Here is a 20,498-nt window from a genome sequence, read left to right on the forward strand (position 1 = left end):
GAGAGGGGGGCAGCGCCCCCCTTTCCCTCTCCCTCCCCACTTCTTTCCCCCTCCTAGTAGGAGTCCTACTCCTACTAGGAGGAGGACTCCTCCTGGCGCGCCTATAGGGGCCAGCCGGCCACCTCCCCTTGCTCCTTTATATACGGGGGCAAGGGGGAACCCCTAGACACACAAGTTGATCTTCGTGATCGTTCCTTAGCCGTGTGCGGTGCCCCCTTCCACCATATTCCACCTCGGTCATATTGTAGCGGTGCTTAGGTGAAGCCCTGCGATGGTAGAACATCAAGATCATCACCACGCCGTCGTGCTGACGGAACTCCTCCCCGACGCTTTGCTGGATCGGAGCCCGAGGATCGTCATCGAGCTAAACGTGTGCTAGAACTCGGAGGTGTCGTACTTTCGGTGCTTGATCGGTCAGGCCGTGGAGAAATACGACTACATCAACCAAACGCTTCCATTGTCAATCTACAAGGGTACGTAGATCACACTCTCCCCTCCCGTTGCTATGCATCACCATGATCTTGCATGTGCATAGGAAATTTTTTGAAATTACTACGTTCCTTAACAATCACCATGATAGATCTTGCGTGTGCGTAGGAATTTTTTTGAAGTTACCGCGTTCGCCAACAGTGACATCCGAGCCAGGTCTATGCGTAGATGTTATATGCACGAGTAGAACACAAAGGAGTTGTGGGCGTGGGTATATACATTTTGCTTGCCGTCACTAGTTGATTCTTGATTCAGCGGTATTGTTGGATGAAGTGGCCCAGACCGTTACGTGTATGCTTACGTGAGACTGGTTCTCCCGACGTGCTTCGCACATAGGTGGCTAGTGGGTGTCTGTTTCTCCAGCTTTAGTTGAATCGGATTCAATGAACATGGTTCTTTCTAAAGATCAAAAAGCAATCACTATACCGCATTGTGTCTTTTGATGCATAGGTAAGAACGGTTCTTGCTAAGCCCGTAGCAGCCACGTAAAACTTCCAACAACAAAGTAGATGACGTCTAACTTGTTTTTGCAGGGCATGTTGTGATGTGATATGGTCAAGACGTGATTATATAAATTGTTGTATGAGATGACCATGTTTTGTAACATAGTTATCGCCAACTGGCACGAGCCATATAGTTGTCGCTTTATTAAATGAAATGCAATCACCATGTAATTGCTTTACTTTATCACTAAGCGGAAGCGATAGTCATGGAAGCAATAGTTGGCGAGACAACAACGATACTACATTGGAGATCAAGGTGTCAAGCCGGTGACGATGGTGATCACTATGCTGCTTTGGAGATAGAGATCAAAGGCACAAGATGATGATGGCCATATCATATCACTTATATTGGTTTCATGTGATGTTTATCCTTTATGCATCTTATTTTTCTTAGTATGCCGGTAGCATTATAAGATGATCTCTCACTAAATTTCAAGATACAAGTGTTCTCCCTGAGTATGCACTGTTGCTACACTTCGTCGTGCCAAGACACCACGTGGTGATCGGGTGTGATAAGCTCTACTTTCACATACAACGGGTGCAAGCCAGTTTTGCACACGCAGAATACTCGGGTTAAACTTGACGAGCCTAGCATATGCAGATATGGCTTCGGAACACTAAGACCGAAAGGTCGAGCGTGAATCATATAGTAGATATGATCAACATAGTGATGTTCACCATTGAAAACAACTCCATCTCACGTGATGATCGGACATGGTTTAGTTGATATGGATCACATGATCACTTAGATGATTAGAGGGATGTCTATCTAAGTGGGAGTTCTTAAGTAATATGATTAATTGAACTTTAATCTATCATGAACTTAGTACCTGATAGTATTTTGCATGTCTATGTTATCGTAGATTAATGGCCCGTGTTGTTGTTCCGTTGAATTTTAATGTGTTCCTAGAGAAAGCTAAGTTGAAAGATGATGGTAGCAACTACATGGACTGGGTCCGTAACTTGAGGATTAACCTCATTGCTGCAGAGAATAATTACGTCCTGGAAGCACCGCTAGGTGACAAACCCGCTGCAGGAGCAACGCCAGATGTTGTGAACACCTGGTAGAGCAAAGTTGATGACTACTCGATAGTTCAGTGTGCCATGCTTTACGGCTTAGAACCGGGACTTCAATGACGTTTTGAACGTCATGAAGCATATGAGATGTTCCAGAAGTTGAAGTTAATATTTCAAGCAAATGCCCGGATTGAGAGATTTGAAGTCTCCAATAAGTTCTACAACAGCAAAATGGAGGAGAATAGTTCTGTCAGTGAACATATACTCAGAATGTCTGGGTACCACAACCACTTGACTCAGCTGGGAGTTAATCTTCTTGATGATAGTGTCATTGACAGAGTTCTTCAATCACTGCCACCAAGCTATAAGAGCTTCATTATGAACTATAATATGCAAGGGGTGGATAAGACGCTTCCTGAGCTCTTCGCAATGCTAAAGGCTGCGGAGGTAGAAATCAAGAAGGAGCATCAAGTGTTGATGGTCAACAAGACCACCAATTTCAAGAAAAAGGGTAAAGGGAAGAAGGGGAACTTCAAGAAGAATAGCAAGCCAGTTGCTGCTCAAGTGAAGAAACCCAAATCTGGACCTAAGCCTGAGATTGAGTGCTTCTACTACAAAGGGACTGGTCACTGGAAGCGGAACTGCCCCAAGTATTTGGCGGAGAAGAAGGTATATTTGATATACATGTTATTTATGTGTACCTTACTAATGCTCGCAGTAGCGCCTGGGTATTTGATACTGGTTCAGTTGCTAATATTTGCAACTCGAAACAAGGGCTACAGATTAAGCGAAGATTAGCTAAGGATGAGGTGATGATGCGCGTGGGAAATGGTTCCAAAGTTGATGTGATCGCCGTCGGCACGCTACCTCTACATCTACCTTCGGGATTAGTTTTAGACCTAAATAATTGTTATTTGGTGCCAGCGTTCAGCATGAAAATTATATCAGGGTCTTGTTTGATGTGAGACGGTTATTCATTTACATCAGAGAATAATGGTTTTTCTATTTATATGAGTAATATCTTTTATGGTCATGCACCCTTGATGAGTGGTCTATTTTTACTAAATCTTGATAGTAGTGACACACATGTTCATAGTATTGAAGCCAATAGATGCAGAGTTGATAATGATAGTGCAACTTATTTGTGGCCCTGCTGTTTGGGTCATATTGGTGTAAAGCGCATGAAGAAACTACATTCTGATGGACTTCTGGAATCACTTGATTATGAATCTCTTGGTACTTGCGAACCATGCCTCATGGGCAAGATGACTAAAACTCCGTTCTCCGGCACAATGGAGCGAGCAACAGAGTTATTGGAAATCATACATACTGGTGTATGTGGTCCAATGAACATTGAGGCTCGCGGCGGATATCGTTATTTTCTCACATTCACAGATGATTTCAGCAGATATGGGTATATGTACTTAATGAAACATAAGTCTGAAACATTTGAAAAGTTCACAGAATTTCAGAGTGAAGTGGAAAATCATCGTAACAAGAGAATAAAGTTTCTACGATCTGATCGTGGAGGAGAATATTTGAGTTACGAGTTTGGTCTTCATTTGAAATAATGCGGAATAGTTTTGCAACTCATGCCACCCGAAACACCACGGCGTAATGGTGTGTCCGAACGTCGTAATCGTACTTTACTAGATATGGTGCGATCTATGATGTCTCTTACTGATTTACCGCTATCATTTTGGGGTTATGCTTTAGAGACGGTTGCATTCACGTTAAATAGGGCACCATCTAAATTCGTTGAGACGACACCTTATGAACTGTGCTTTGGCAAGAAACCCAAGTAGTCGTTTCTTAAAGTTTGGGGCTGCGATGCTTATGCGAAAAAGCTTCAACCTGATAAGCTCGAACCCAAATCGGAGAAAATGTGTCTTCATAGGATACCCAAAGGAGACTGTTGGGTACACCTTCTATCACAGATCTGAAGGCAAGATATTCGTTGCTAAGAATGGACCCTTTCTAGAGAAGGAGTTTCTCTCAAAAGAAGTGAGTGGGAGGAAAGTAGAACTTGATGAGGTAATTGTACCTGCTCCCTTATTGGAAAGTAGTTCATCATTGAAATCAGTTCCAGTGATTCCTACACAGTAAGTGAGGAAGCTAATGATGATGATCATGAAATTTCTGATCAAGTTACTACCGAACCTCGTAGGTCAACCAGAGTAAGATCCGCACCAGAGTGGTACAGTAATCCTGTTCTGGAGGAAATGTTACTTGACGATGACGAACGTACGAACTATGACGAAGCGATGATGAGCCCAGATTCCGCAAAATGGCTTGAGGCCATGAAGTCTGAGATGGGATCCATGTATGAGAACAAAGTGTGGACTTTGGTTAACTTGCTCGATGATCGGCAGGCGATAGAGAATAAATGGATCTTCAAGAAAAAGACTGACGCTCACGGTAATGTTACTGTCTACAAAGCTTGACTTGTTGCAAAAGGTTTTCGACAAGTTCAAGGAGTTGACTACGATGAGACCTTCTCACCCATAGCGATGCTTAAGTCCGTCTGAATCATGTTAGCAATTGCCGCATTTTATGATTATGAAATTTGGCAAATGGATGTCAAAACTTCATTCCTTAAGGGATATCTTAAAAAAGAGTTGTATATGATGCAACCAGAAGGTTTTGTCGATCCAAAAGGTGCAAACGAAGTCCGCAAGCTCTAGGGATCCATTTATGGACTGGTGCAAGCCTCTCGGAGTTGGAATATACGCTTTGATAGTGTGATCAAAGCATATGGTTTTATACAGACTTTTGGAGAAGCCTGTATTTACAAGAAAGTGAGTGGGATCTCTATAGCATTTCTGATATTATATGTAGATGACATATTGTTGACCGGAAATGATACTGAATTTTTGAATAGCATAAAAGGATACTTGAATAAGAATTTATCAATGAAAGACCTTGGTGAAGCTACTTACATATTGGGCATCAAGATCTATAGAGATAGATCAAGACGCTTAATTGGACTTTCATAAACCACATACCTCGATAAAGTTTTGAAGAACTTCAAAATGGATTAGGCAAAGAAACGGTTCTTGCCAGTGTTACAAGGTGTGAAGTTGAGTCAGACTCATTCCCTATGCTTCAGCCATAGGTTCTATCATGTATGCAATGTTGTGTACCAGACCCGATGTGTGCCTTGCTATTAGTTTAGCAGGGAGGTACCAAAGTAATCCAGGAGTGGATCATTGGATAGCGGTCAAGAACATCCTTAAATACCTGAAAAGGACTAAGGATATGTTTCTGATACATCTCCAACGTATCTATAATTATTTATTGTTCCATGCTATTAAATTATCTGTTTTGGATGTTTAATGGGCTTTATTATACACTTTTATATTATTTTGAGACTAACCTACTAACCAAAGGCCCAATGCAAATTGCTGTTTTTTTGCCTATTTCAATGTTTCGCAGAAAAGGAATATCAAACGGAATCCAAACGGAATGAAACCTTCGGGAGAGTGATTTTTGGAACAAACGCAATCCAGGACACTTGGAGTGGACGTCAAGGAAGCATCGAGGAGGCCACGAGGCAGGGAGGCGTGCCCAGTGGGCAGGCGCGCCCCCCACCCTCGTGGGCCCCTCGTGGCTCCCCTGACCGACTTCTTTCGCCTATATATACTCATATACCCCGAAAACATCCGGGAGCACCACGAAATCCTATTTCCACCGCCGCAACATTTTGTACCCAAGAGATCCCATCTTGGGGCCTTTTCTGGAGCTCTGCCGAAGGGGCAATCGATCACGGAGGGATTCTACATCAACATCATAGCCTCTCCGATGATGTGTGAGTAGATTACCACAGACCTTCGGGTCCATAGTTATTATCTATATGGCTTCTTCTCTCTCTTTGGATCTCAATACAAAGTTCTCCTCGATCTTCTTGGAGATCTATTCGATGTAATTCTTTTTGCGGTGTGTTTGTCGGGATCCGATGAATTGTGGGTTTATGATCAAGATTATCTATGAACAATATTAGGTTCTTCTCTGAATTCTTTTATGTATGATTTGTTATCTTTGCAAGTCTCTTCAAATTATCAGTTTGGTTTGGCCTACTAGATTGATCTTTCTTGCAATGGGAGAAGTGCTTAGCTTTGGGTTCAATCGTGCGGTGTCCTTTCCCAGTGACAGCAGGGGCAGCAAGGCATGTATTGTATTGTTGCCATCAAGGATAAAAATATGGGGTTTATATCATATTGCTTGAGTTTATCCCTCTACATCATGTCATCTTGCCTAATGTGTTACTCTGTTCTTATACACTTAATACTCTAAATGCATGCTAGATAGCGGTTGATGCGTGGAGTAATAGTAGTAGATGCAGAATCGTTTCGGTCTACTTGTCATGGACGTGATGCCTATATACATGATCATGCCTAGATATTCTCATAATTATGCACTTTTCTATCAATTGCTCGACAGTACTTTGTTCACCCACCGTAATACTTATGCTATTTTGAGAGAAGCCACTAGTGAAACCTATGGCCCCGGGTCTATTTTCCATCATATAAGTTTCCAATCTATTTTACTTTGCAATCTTTACTTTCAATATATATCATAAAAATACCAAAAATATTTATCTTATTATCTTTATCAGATCTCACTTTTGCAAGTGGCCGTGAAGGGATTGACAACCCTTTTATCGCATTGGTTGCAAGGTTCTTAATTTTTTGTGTAGGTGCGAGGCGACTTGCGTGTAGTCTCCTACTGGATTGATACCTTGGTTCTCAAAAACTGAGGGAAATACTTACGCTACTTTGCTGCATCACCCTTTCCTCTTCAAGGGAAAACCAACGCAGTGCTCAAGATGTAGCAAGAAGAATTTCTGGCGTCGTTGCGTGGAGATCTACACCAAGTCAAGTCAAGTCAAGACATACCAAGTACCCATCACAAACTCTTATCCCTCGCATTACATTATTTGCCATTTGCCTCTCATTTTCCTCTCGCCCACTTCACCCTTGCCCTTTTATTCGCCCTCTTTTCCATTCGCTCTCTTTTTCTGTTTGCCTCCTTTTCGCTTGCTTCTTGTGTCATCGTGTGTTGTCATGGCGCTAGTCCTTCTATCATTGTTACTACTCCCAATCATGAAGTTCTTGATTTCAAACAAAGGGAGGGAGAAAATCTAAAAGATGCTTGGCATAGAATTTGCAATGCTCAGAATAGATATATTCTTCGCAATTTTTATGTAGGCATCACTCCTTGGAACAGATATATTCTTGATACCATTACCGGAGGGAATTTCTTGGGTAGCCATACTTTTTATTCTTATAATGCTATGATAGATTTGTTTGGCCCACCACCTCTTTTGGTTAATGGAACTATTTTAACTTTGGAAAATGTGATGCAAAGGCTTGAAATTATTGAAAATAAAGTTGCCTCTGTGGAGTTGATTGAAAATTTGGATAAAAAAGATCCACAACCAAATCACCCAATGTGGATCTAAGGTAGAAGTTACTCTGAATTTTTTTAAAGAAAAAGAACTTATTGTTAATGAAAGAATAGATCAAGATTCCACAAGAATTGGTAAACTTGAGGATATTATTACCAATTTAGGGTCTGAATTTTTATCCGTAAAAAATAATCCAAATCCTCCTACTACCAAGGTTGCCAAATTAATGTATGTTCCTAAAAATAAGGGTGAATCTTCAAGTAAGGAAAATGCGGATCTCAAATCAATAAGTGTTCACCCCAACTTCTTCGCTATCATTAAGGAACCTTTTGCTACAAATGAATTTCTTGATTTATTACCTAGGAGTTTGATAATTAATAAAAATAAGGGAACTCCCAAGGGTTATAAGTGTTCTATTGAAGAATTGCCCGCCAAAGATGATAATACCTAGATCTATTCTTGTTTCTATGCCTAGCTAGGGGCATTAAACGATAGCGCTTCTTGGGAGGAAACCCAATTATATATTATTTTTCTTGCTTTTTATTCCTGTTTATTAATGAATAATTCATCTAGCTTCTGTTTATATGTGGTTTTATGCTTTTAATTAGTGTTTTTGCCAAGTAGAACCTTTGGGAAGATTTGGGGGGAGTTTTTGCGATCTTGCTGTAAAAAACAGAAACTTTAGCGCTCACGATATTTGCTGCCATTTTTTACTGGAGAGTGAGATTAGGTTGATTATTTTTGCAGATGATTAATAGACAAATTCCTCACGTCCACCAATTTATTTCAGATATTTTGGAGTTACATAAGTATTCGAAACCTACAGATTACTACAGACTGTTCTGTTTTTGACAGATTCTGTTTTTTGTGCGTTGTTTGCTTATTTTGATGAATCTATGGCTAGTATCGGGGGTTATGAACCATAGAGAAGCTGGAATACAGTAGGATTAACACCAATAAAAATAAAGAATGATTTCATTACAGTACCTTAAGTGGTGGTTTGTTTTCTTATACTAACGGAGCTCGTGAGATTTTGTGTTGTGAAGTTTTCAAGTTTTGGGTAAAAATTTGATGGATTATGGAATAAGGAGTGGAAAGAGCCTAAGCTTTGGGGTGCCCAAGGCACCCCAAGGCAAAATTCAAGGACAACCAAAAGCCTAAGCTTCATCTTCGTCCATCGGTAACTTTACTTGATGCTATATTTTTATTCACCACATGATATGTGTTTTGCTTGTAGCGTCTTTTATGATTTGAGTCTTTGCTTTCTAGTTTACCACAATAATACTTGCTGTACACACCTTTTGGGAGAGACACACATGAATTGGAATTTATTAGAATACTCTATGTGCTTCACTTATATCTTTTGAGCTAGATAATTTTGCTCTAGTGCTTCACTTATATCTTTTAGAGCATGGTGGTGGTTTTATTTTATAGAAATTATTGATCTCTCATGCTTCACTTATATTATTTTGAGAATCCTTTAGAACAGCATGGTAGTTTGCTTTGGATATAAAATTAGTCCTAATATGATAGGCATCCAAGGTTGGTATAATAAAAACTTTCGTAAAAGTGCATTTAACACTATGAGAAGTTTGATACTTGATGATTGTTTTTGAGATATGAAGATGGTAATGTTAGAGTCGTGCTAGTCGAGTAGTTGTGAATCTAAGAAATACTTGTGTTGAAGTTTGCAAGTCCCGTAGCATGCACGTATGGTAACCGTTGTGTAACGAATTTGAAACATGAGGTGTTCTTTGATTGTCATCCTTATGAGTGGCGGTCGGGGATGAGCGATGGTCATTTCCTACCAATCTATCCCCCTAGTAGCATGCGCGTAATGCTTGATTTTTGATGACTTGTATATTTTTTCAATAAGTATGTGAGTTCTTTATGACTAATGTTGAGTCCATGGATTATACGCACTCTCACCTTTCCATCATTGCTAGCCTCTTCGGTACCGTGCATTGCCCTTTCTCACCTTGAGAGTTGGTGCAAACTTCGCCGATGCATCCAAACCCCGTGATATGATATGCTCTATCACACATAAACCTCCTTATATATTCCTAAAAACAGCCACCATACCTACCTATTATGGCATTTCCATAGCCATTCCGAGATATATTGCCATGCAACTTTCCACCGTTTCATTTATTATGACACGCTTCATCATTGTCATATTGCCTTGCATGATCATGTAGTTGACATCATATTTGTGGCAAAGCCACCATGCATAATTTATCATACATGTCACTCTTAATTCATTGCCCATCCCGGTACACCGTCGGAGGCATTCATATAGAGTCATATTTTGTTCTAGTATCGAGTTGTAATCATTGAGTTGTAAATAAATAGAAGTGTGATGATCATCATTAATAGAGCATTGTCCCAAAAAAGAAGGGAGAAAGGCCAAATAAAAAAAGGAAAGGCCCAAAAAAAGAGAAAAGAAATAAAAAGGGACAATGCTACTATCCTTTTTACACACTTGTGCTTTAAAGTAGCACCATGATCTTTATGACAGAGAGTCTCTTGTTTTGTCACTTTCATATACCAGTGGGAATTTTTCATTATAGAACTTGGCTTGCATATTCCAACAATGGGCTTCCTCAAATTCCCTAGGTCTTCGTGAGCAAGCAAGTTGGATGCACACCCACTTAGTTTCTTTTGTTGAGCTTTAATACATTTATAGCTCTAGTGCATCCATTGCATGGCAATCCCTACTCCTTGCATTGACATCAATTGATGGGCATCTCCCTAGCCCGTTGATTAGCCACGTCAATGTGAGACTTTCTCCTTTTTTGTCTTCTCCACATAACCCCCATCATTATACTCTATTCCACACATAGTGCTATATCCATGGCTCACGCTCATGTGTTGCGTGAAAGTTAAAAAAGTTTGAGATTACTAAAGTATGAAACAATTGCTTGGCTTGTCATCGGGGTTGTGCATGATGAGAGCATTCTTGTGTGATGAAAATGGAGCATGAACAAACTATATGATTTTGTAGGGATGAACTTTCTTTGGCCATGTTATTTTGAGAAGACATAATTGCTTAGTTAGTATGCTTGAAGTATTAGTATTTTTATGTCAATATTAAACTTTTTGCGGTGTGTTTGTCGGGATCTGATGAATTGTGGGTTTATGATCAAGGTTATCTATGAACAATATTTGGTTCTTCTCTGAATTCTTTTATGTATGATTTGTTATCTTTGCAAGTCTCTTCGAATTATCAGTTTGCTTTGTCCTACTAGATTGATCTTTCTTGCAATGGGAGAAGTGCTTAGCTTTGGGTTCAATATTGCGGTGTCCTTACCCAGTGACAACAGGGGCAGCAAGGCATGTATTGTATTGTTGCCATCGAGGATAAAAAGATGGGGTTTATATCATATTGCTTGAGTTTATCCCTCTACATCATGTCATCTTGCCTAATGCGTTACTTTGTTCTTATGAACTTAATACTCTAGATGCATGCTGGATAGTGGTCTATGCGTGGAGTAATAGTAGTAGATGCTGAATCGTTTCGGTCTACTTGTCGCGGACGTGATGCCTATATACATGATCATGCCTAGATATTCGCATTATTATGCACTTTTCTATCAATTGCTCGACAGTAATTTGTTCACCCATCGTAATACTTATGTTATCTTGAGAGAAGCCACTAGTGAGAGCTATGGCCCCCGGGTCTATTTTCCATCATATAAGTTTCCAATCTATTTTACTTTGCAATCTTTACTTTCAATCTATATCATAAAAATACCAAAAATATTTATCTTATTATCTCTATCAGATATCACTTTTGCAAGTGGTCGTGAAGGGATTGACAACCCCTTTATCGCGTTGGTTGCAAGGTTCTTATTTGTTTGTGTAGGTGCGAGGCGACTTGCGTGTAGTCTCCTACTGGAGTCGGTGTACTTGTCACGGACGTGATGCCTATATACATGATCATGCCTAGATATTCATTATTCTCTTTTCTATCAATTGCTCAACAGTAATTTGTTCACCCACCATAATACTTATGCTATCTCGAGAGAATCCACTAGTGAAACCTATGGCCCCCGAGTCTATTTTCCATCATATAAGTTTCCAATTTATTTTACTTTGCAATCTTTACTTTCAATCTATATCATAAAAATACCAAAAATATTTATCTTATTATTATTATCTCTACCAGATCTCACTCTCGTAAGTGACCGTGAAGGGATTGACAACCCCTTTATCGCGTTGGTTGTGAGGTTCTTATTTGTTTGTGTAGGTACAAGGGACTTGCGTGTGGCCTCCTACTGGATTGATACCTTGGTTCTCAAAAACCGAGGGAAATACTTACGCTACTTTGTTGCATCACCCTTTCCTCTTCAAGGGAAAACCAACGCATGCTCAAAAGGTAGCAACGATCTCGAGGTAGATCGACTCTTCTAACCCCTATACTCATCAAATACAATCAAGCAGGACATAGGGTTTTACCTCCATTAAGAGGGCCCGAACCTGGGTAAACATTGTTTCCCTGTGTCCCTTGTTACCTTCGATCCTCAGACGCACAGTTTGGGACATGTTGGGGATATTACTATCAGTTGAGACCCACCCAGGAGGGGCCGGGTCAGCCCCAATGGCGGGTTACGCACGAAGCCCAGTAATCATTCAAGATTGTAGTTTATTAACGGTTACGTCAATGCAAGCTTTGACACTGATCCGAATGACTCTAAGTCACAAACTGAATACTAGTTTTTATTAAATGGTGGAGCTGTCAGTTGGTGCAGTTCCAAGCAGAGCGTCGTGGCGGGATCTATGCGTGAAGCGGAGTACATAGCTGCTTCAGAAGCAGCAAATGAAGGAGTCTGGATGAAGGAGTTCATATCCGATCTAGGTCTCATACCTAGTGCATCGGGTGCAATGAAAATCTTTTGTGACAACACTAGTGCAATTGCCTCGGCAAAGGAATCCAGATTTCACAAGAGAACCAAGCACATCAAGAGAAGCTTCAATTCCATCCGTGGTCAGGTCAAGGAGGGAGATATAGAGATTTGCAATATACATACGGATCTGAATGTCGTAGACCCGTTGACTAAGCCTCTCTCACGAGCAAAACATGATCAGCACCAAGACTCCATGGTGTTAGAATCATTACAATGTAATCTAGATTATTGACTCTAATGCAAGAGGGAGACCAAAGGAAATATGCCCTAGAGGCAATAATAACGTTGTTACTTATATTTCCTTATATCATGATAAATGTTTATTATTCATGCTAGAATTGTATTAACCGGAAACATAGTACATGTGTGAATACATAGACAAACAGAAAGTCACTAGTATGCCTCCACTTGACTAGCTCGTTGAATCAATGATGGTTATGTTTCCTAACCATAGACATGAGTTGTCATTTGATTAATGGGATCACATCATTAGAGAATGATGTGATTGACTTGACCCATCGGTTAGCTTAGCACGATGATCGTTTAGTTTGTAGCTATTGCTTTCTCCATAACTTATACATGTTCCTATGACTATGGGATCATGCAACTCCCGAATACCGGAGGAACACTTAGTGTGCTATCAAATGTCACAACATAAATGGGTGACTATAAAGATGCTCTACAGGTGTCTCCGATGGTGTTTGTTGAGTTGGCATAGATCGAGATTAGGATTTGTCAATCTGAGTATCGGATAGGTATCTTTGGGCCTCTTGGTAATGCACATCAATATAGCCTTGCAAGCAATGTGACTAATGAGTTAGTTATGGGATAATGCATTATGGAATCGAGTAAAGAGACTTGTCGGTCATGAGATTGAACTAGGTATTGATATACCGACGATCGAATCTCGGGCAAGTAACATACCGATGACAAAGGGAACAACGTATGTTGTTGTGCGGTTTGACCGATGAAGATCTTCGTAGAATATGTAGGAACCAATATGAGCATCTAGGTTCCTCCATTGGTTATTGACTGGAGATGAGTCTCGGTCATGTCTACATAGTTCTCGAACACGTAGGGTCCGCACGCTTAACGTTCGATGACGATCGGTATTATGAGTTTATGTGTTTTGATGTACCGAAGGTAGTTGGGAGTCCCGGATATGATCATGCACTTGACAAGGAGTCTCAAAATGGTCGAGAAATAAATATTGATATATTGGACGGCTATATTCGGACACCGGAAGTGTTCCGGGTGATTTCGGAGAAAACCGGAGTGCAGGAGGGTTACCGGAACCCCTACCCCCCAGAACTAATGGACCACATGGGCCTTAGTGGAGAGAGAGGGCCAGCCAGGGCAGGCCGGGCACCCCCTCCCCTCTAGTCCAAAGTGGACTAGGGAAGGGGGGCGGCGCCCCCTTTTCTTCTCCCTTCTCCTCCTTCGTTTCCACCTCCTAGTAGGACTAGGTGAGGGAGTCCTGGACTAAGGGGTCCCCGGGCGTCCGGTCTATTGGGCATGGGCCGAACTATTGGACCGTGAAGATACCAGATGGAAGACTTTCTCCCGTGTCCGGATAGGACTCTCCTTTGCATGGATGGCAAGCCAGGCGGCCGGATATACTATTTCCTTTCTATGTAACCGACTTTGTATAACCCTATTCTCCTTCGGTGTCTATATAAAATGGAGGGTTTAGTCCGTAGGGACAATCATAATCAGATAGGGTAGACTTCTAGGGTTTTCTCCATTATGTTCTCGTGGTAGATCAACTCTTGTAACCCCCATACTCATCAATATTAATCAAGCGGGACGTAGGGTTTTACCTCCATCAAGAGGGCCCGAACTTGGGTACACATTGTGTTCCCTGTCACCGTTACCATCAACCTCAGACGCACAGTTTGGGACCCCCTACCCGAGATCCGCCGGTTTTTACACCGACATTGTTGCTTTCATTGAGAGTTCCATTGTGCCGCCGCCAAGAGGTTCGATGGCCCCGTCAATCATCCACAACAACATTGTCCAGGGAGAAACCTTCCTCCCCGGACAGATCTTCATGTTCGGTGGCTTCGCACTGTGGTCCAACTCGCTTGGCCATCTAGAGCAGATCGATAGCTACGCCCCTTGCCATCAGCTCAGATTTGGAAGCTTGAACTACGTCGCGGACAATCGCGGAGACTTGATCTTCGACTGATTCGAGACCGCGGCAATAGCCACTCCCTGCCACCACGATGAACATGGCTTAAATCTGTCATCGAACTACACCCAGGAGATAGAACCTGCAACTGCTCTAGCTCTAGATCCGGAGCAGGCCACACCATCCGAGGATGGGAGGCTCAACCCCACCATGGAGGCCGCAAACTCTACGGCGTTGGATCTGCACACAGACCCAACCCAAAGTGAGATCTGTGATGCCAGAACCTCTAACATGCTTCTGGCTACAGGTTCCAAAGCATGTGCGTCCATGCACGACGAGCTTGATCGGGCATTGATCGTCGAATTCAGCTCCACAGACATCTTCCGGCACTCGCCTTTAAGCGATGTGCTAAACTCATTAAAACACTCTCCTTAGCGGGGGACTCATGACCGAATTATATCCGGTTCGAACTGGAGGCTGATGACGAATTTCGCTTCCCACCCCCGCCCACTTAATAGCCACTGTCGAAGACTTAACTGACATGCTCTATTAGGCTCCGATGACATCGACGGTATGGACGATGATGCCAGAGAAGAAGAGGCCCAAAACCTGCCGTTTATCAGATGTTGGGCGGCCACTTCCTCGTATGACGTATACATGGTGGATGCACCAAAAGAGAATAGCGGCGATGACAAGGAAGATCCAGTTGAGGATAAACCTCCCGAGATACAACCAAAGCATCGACGTCAGCGGCGCTGCTCTAAGTCATGCCGCAGCAAAGACAGCAACACCAGCACAGAAGAAGATAACACTCCGGACGGTGCCGAAGACAATGAAGACCCCATTGAGGCAACTGCCGAACAAGAAGAACGGGAAGACGGGCAAGTTAGCCCTGATGAACAGGCCACACACGAAGACTCGAAGGACAGTAATTATCTTCCGCTCTCCGAGGATGAGGCGAGCCTCGGCACCGAGGATTTTATCGTGCCCGAGGAACCTCTCAAACAGGAGCGCTTCAAGAGCCAGTTAATAGCCACTGCAAGGAGCCTGAAAAAGAAACAACATCAGCTTCAAGCTGATCAAGATCTGCTCAATGATAGATGGACTGATGTCCTGGCAACTGAGGAATACGGCCTCAAGCGCCCAACCAAAAGTTACCTGAAGCGAAAATTGCTACCTCGGTTCGATGATGAGGCGCTGGAACCCGTACCATCATCACGCAACGTGGCTAACCGACCACCTTGTGGTCGGGACAAAGCGGCAACCCAAGCCGAACACCAGCCTGTACCACCTCACCATAAAGACAAATCTGCTCAGAGATACACCTATGATCTCTGGCAGGGCCTGAAGAATAAAGCAGGTCCGGCCAGATCGATCTATGTATCACGGGGGCATGCCCCAATGCGCGACGACAGCTATTGAGCCGAACATGGCAAGTATAGTTACGTCCGAGCCGAGAATCGCAGACAGACTCCATCCAAAGTATGTCGCGACCTGGCCCGACATAGAGGCGCTGCACACCCCCTCTACTTCACTGACAAAGTAATGGAACATGAATTCCTAGAAGGGTTCAAACCCGTCAATATCGAATCATATGATGGAACCAGAGATCCTGCGGTATGGATTGAAGACTTTATCCTCCATATTCACGTGGCGCGCGGCGATGATCTTCATGCCATCAAATACCTACCCCTAAAACTCAAGGGGCCAGCCCGACACTGGCTGAATAGCCTGCGTGGAAAATCCATTGGCAGCTGGGAGGACTTGGAAGAAGCCTTTCTTGACAACTTCCAAGGTACATATGTTCGACCTCCGGATGCCGACGAGTTAAGTCACATAATCCAACAGCCCGGAGAGTCAGCCAGGAAATTCTAGACTAGATTCTTAACCAAAAAGAACCAGATCGTCGATAGTCCGGACGCCGAAGCCCTGGCGGCATTTAAACATAGCATACAGGACGAATGGCTCGCTCGACACCTCGGCCAAGAAAAGCCGAAGTCCATGGCAGTCCTCACAACACTCATGACCCGCTTTAGCGCGGGCGAAGATTGCTGGCTAGCCCGTAGTAATAACAATACAAGCGAACCTAGCACTTCTGAAGCCAGAAACAGCAACGGAAAGCCCCAACGCGACAAACATAGACAACGAGGCAACGGTGATAATACCGAGGACACAGCGGTCAATGCAAGATTCAGTGGCTCCAAGTCTGGTCAGAGGAAAAAGCCATATAAAAGAAATAATCAAGGCCCTTCCAGCTAGGACCGCATACTCGATCGCCCATGTCAGATCCACGACACCCCTGATAAACCAGCCAATCATACCCACAGGAGTTGTTGGGTCTTCAAACAGGCCGGCAAGTTAAATGCCGAAGACGAAGAGAAGGGGCCGCAAAGCGAGAATGGCGATGAGGAGCCCCGTCCACTGAACACAGGGGGCAAAAGAAGTTTCCTCTGCAAATCAAAACGGTGAACATGATATACGCCACCCTTATCTCCAAGAGGGAGCGCAAGCGCGTGCTCAGGGACGTCTATGCGATAGAGCCAGTCGCCCCAAAATTCAACCCATGGTCGTCATGCCCGATCACTTTCGGTCGTAGGGATCATCCAACCAGTACCCGTCATGGCGGGTCAGCCGCACTGGTCCTAGACCCAATAATGGATGGATTTCATCTCACACGAGTCCTCATGGACGGCTGCAGCAGCCTCAATCTTCTTTACCAGGATACAGTGCACAAAATGGGCATCAACCCATCAAGGATCAAGCCCATCAACACCACCTTTAAAGGAGTTATACCAGGTGTAGAGGCCCGCTGCTCAGGCTCAATCACATTGGAGGTCATCTTCGGATCTTCGGATAACTTCCGAAGTGAGGAGTTAATCTTCGATATCGTCCCCTTCCGCAGTGGCTATCACGCACTGCTCGGACGAACTGCGTTTGCCCGATTGAATACGGTGCTGCACAATGCTTATCTCAAGCTCAAGATGCCAGGACCACGTGGTGTCATAACAGTCAATGGAAATACGGGGCGCTCCCTCCATACCGAGGAGCACACCACTGCCTTGGCAGCAGAAGTACAAAGTGCCCTCCGCAAACAGAATCTTAATTCGGCAATCGTACTCCCGGACACTGTCAAACGAGTCCGGACTACCATGCGCCAGGATAGCCCAGCTTGTCAAGAGCTCAGCTAGCAATTCGGCCTCCGTCCCAGACCACACCAAGTGGCGGCGTTCGCGCCACGCGTACATAACTACGCACTCAAAATACTGTGGGCATAGGCGAAGGCATAACTAGATTATGATCCATAATAAGGCTCGACCTCCCCTGGACACACACACTTTCACTTTTTCTTTTTTTCCTCCTCGGGTTTCCTTTCTGCAGGTCCCTCTCGTCGGCCTCATAATCGGTGCTTTCAAAGAATGGACACACTAAGGTGGCAAGTAGCACAGACGTGCGTGGGAATCTCTAGATGTCCCTCTTGGCGATCACTCTACCTGTTTTCAGGACCCGTACACATCTCCTCCTTGGTCTTGGCATGTCAAATAGCCACTGTTGCTTCTCGCACTTTTCTGTTCACATACACTCTGGCGTATTATTTAAAATTATAATGGAAACAGTTTGCGGCCCAAAACACTACAAAGAATACACTTCTGTGATGATACGTGTTTGTCACAGTAGGTCGCTTTTTTTGTCATTCATGTACATCCATGACAAATTTATGACAGAATCAAGATAGTCATACCTGTGCTGTCGTAGAAGTGTTCCATGACATTACCAAAATTATCATCACGGAAGTGTCCACTTCCATGACAATAAATCGCGCGTCATAGAAGTGCTTTCGTCAAGGGTGACCGACACGTGGCATCCACCGTAACGGAACGCGGTTAAGATATCGGGTCGGGTTTTGGATCCGATAACCCGTTAACAGCCCAACCAATTGGGATTTTCCACATGTAAAATCATCATTGGCTAGAGGAAACACGTGTCAGCTCATCGTCGGGACAGATGTCATCCACCCACTGGACAGAAGGCGCCTATGATACATCGACATGTGGCACGGCCCAACAAGTTTAAATGGGCCGGCCCAACTAAAGGCCCACAAGATTTTGCGGACCATAATGGGCCGGCCCAGCTAAAGGCCCACGAGATTTTGCAGACCATAATGGGCTGGCCCAGCTAAAGGCCCACAAGATTTCACGGGCCATAATGAGCCGGCCCAGGTAAAGGCCCACAAGATTTTTGTGTGACATAATAGGCCGGCCCAGGTAAAGGCCCACAAAATTCTTGCGGATCATAATGGGTCGGCCCAGCTAAAGGCCCACGAGAATTCGCCGACATTAATGGGCCGGCCCAGCTGTAGGCCCACAAGATTTTGAGGACCCTAGTAGGCCGGGCCGTTAACTAGCTGCCATGTTGTGGGCCAAATGCCGGCCCATATTTGATCCGGTCTATTAATGGCCTGCCACGCTCCGAGCCTAATAGTGGCCCATATGAGATCCTGCCCGTTAAAAGCCTACCACGTTCTGGGCCAAATTACGGCCCAGATCAGGTCTGACCCTTTAAGAGGTTTTGGGCCTAATTATGGCCCATATCAGATTCAGCCCGTCAACTGGACACTATGCTTTTGGGCCCACTTGCTAAAGGCCCACTTAGTAATTCGGCCTGATATTAGTTTTATCCTGTTAAGAGCCCGTTTAACATTTCGGCCCTATATTAATTTCAGCCTGTTAAAAGCCCGTCATATAGTTGGGCCTAACTACGGCCCGGTTTGCATCCGGCCTGCTCGCAGCCGATATTTGATTGGGCCAAACAAGGACCGAGACAATTTTTCGGCCTGTTAAAAGCTCGTGATTTGATTCGCACAATCATGGGCCAGCGTTCATTTCAGGCTGCTGCCGGCCCGTGAGCTGATCAGCATGTTTCAGGCCCAACCTACATCGTGATTGCATGATGGCCCGATTATGTACCGTAATTTTACGGTTTGGCCGGTTTACTGCGAAGACAGGATATATATATATATATACAGTAAAATAACTACAGCATCGTGAATAAGAAAAAACCTATACTATACAATAAAGAAATTACAGCATATTACATCCACTGGGCATCAAAGTTCGCCACTATGATAATAAAGCACAAGCAGACATCAGATTACATACACTAGCATCAAAGATCGCCACCAGTGCAAATAAACACGCCGACAAAATAATATACAAAACTGACAGCACTTCAATAGAGTTCAAGAAAGGTTAGCCCTGCTGGGGAGCTGCAACGCAAGCAGCTGAGCAAGATGATGAGACTGTGCTTGTTCAACACTTATATCTTCCTCACTCTGAAAGATAAACAAGCAAACAGATGACAGGTTTTGCACATAAAAGTATTAGTGCTGACAATTCATCACATTTCTTACTGACGAATAAAGTGACACAGTTTAAATTTGCATTAACACAATATGGTATTGTTCAGGTCAAGACATGGCAGGAAATGACATTGTGAAGGAGTTGGCAGCTTCACGATACCACTGGATTACAGATCAAGAACTCATAAGTATCAATGGTTAGTGTGCTGTCAATTTATACCATTTCAGATTGGCAAATAAAGAGACGGTTTATGTAATAGTAGAATGATATGACATTTTTCATAGTTAAGACATTGCAGAATATGACATTGTGCTATAGTGGGTAGGTTCACCACACCACTAGATTATAGATGAAGAACAGAAGCATACATGCAGTGCAAAAGAAGATCACTTGCTCTGTATAGTTTAATTTACATGGTATGAAGAAGGAACTTGGTTGTACAACTGAAAACTTAAATTGAGAAAGGACAAACTTTTGTTTATGAACTACATATAATAAACTTTAAACAAGCAATTTGATGCAAACACCAAAAATAAACAGCTATTGCAGTCATGCCTAACCAAATATATACAACACAGTTTGAAGGCTTGAGATGGACAAACTTACATTATTGGTGAAGACAGGCTCTATAAAGGCCTTGTCCATGCTGATGGGGGGCAATTCAAGAAGTTTACCACAGAATCTTCT

The sequence above is a fragment of the Triticum aestivum genome, chromosome 3A (assembly GCF_018294505.1).
Source record: "Triticum aestivum cultivar Chinese Spring chromosome 3A, IWGSC CS RefSeq v2.1, whole genome shotgun sequence".
In the NCBI taxonomy this organism is placed as follows: Eukaryota; Viridiplantae; Streptophyta; class Magnoliopsida; order Poales; family Poaceae; genus Triticum; species Triticum aestivum.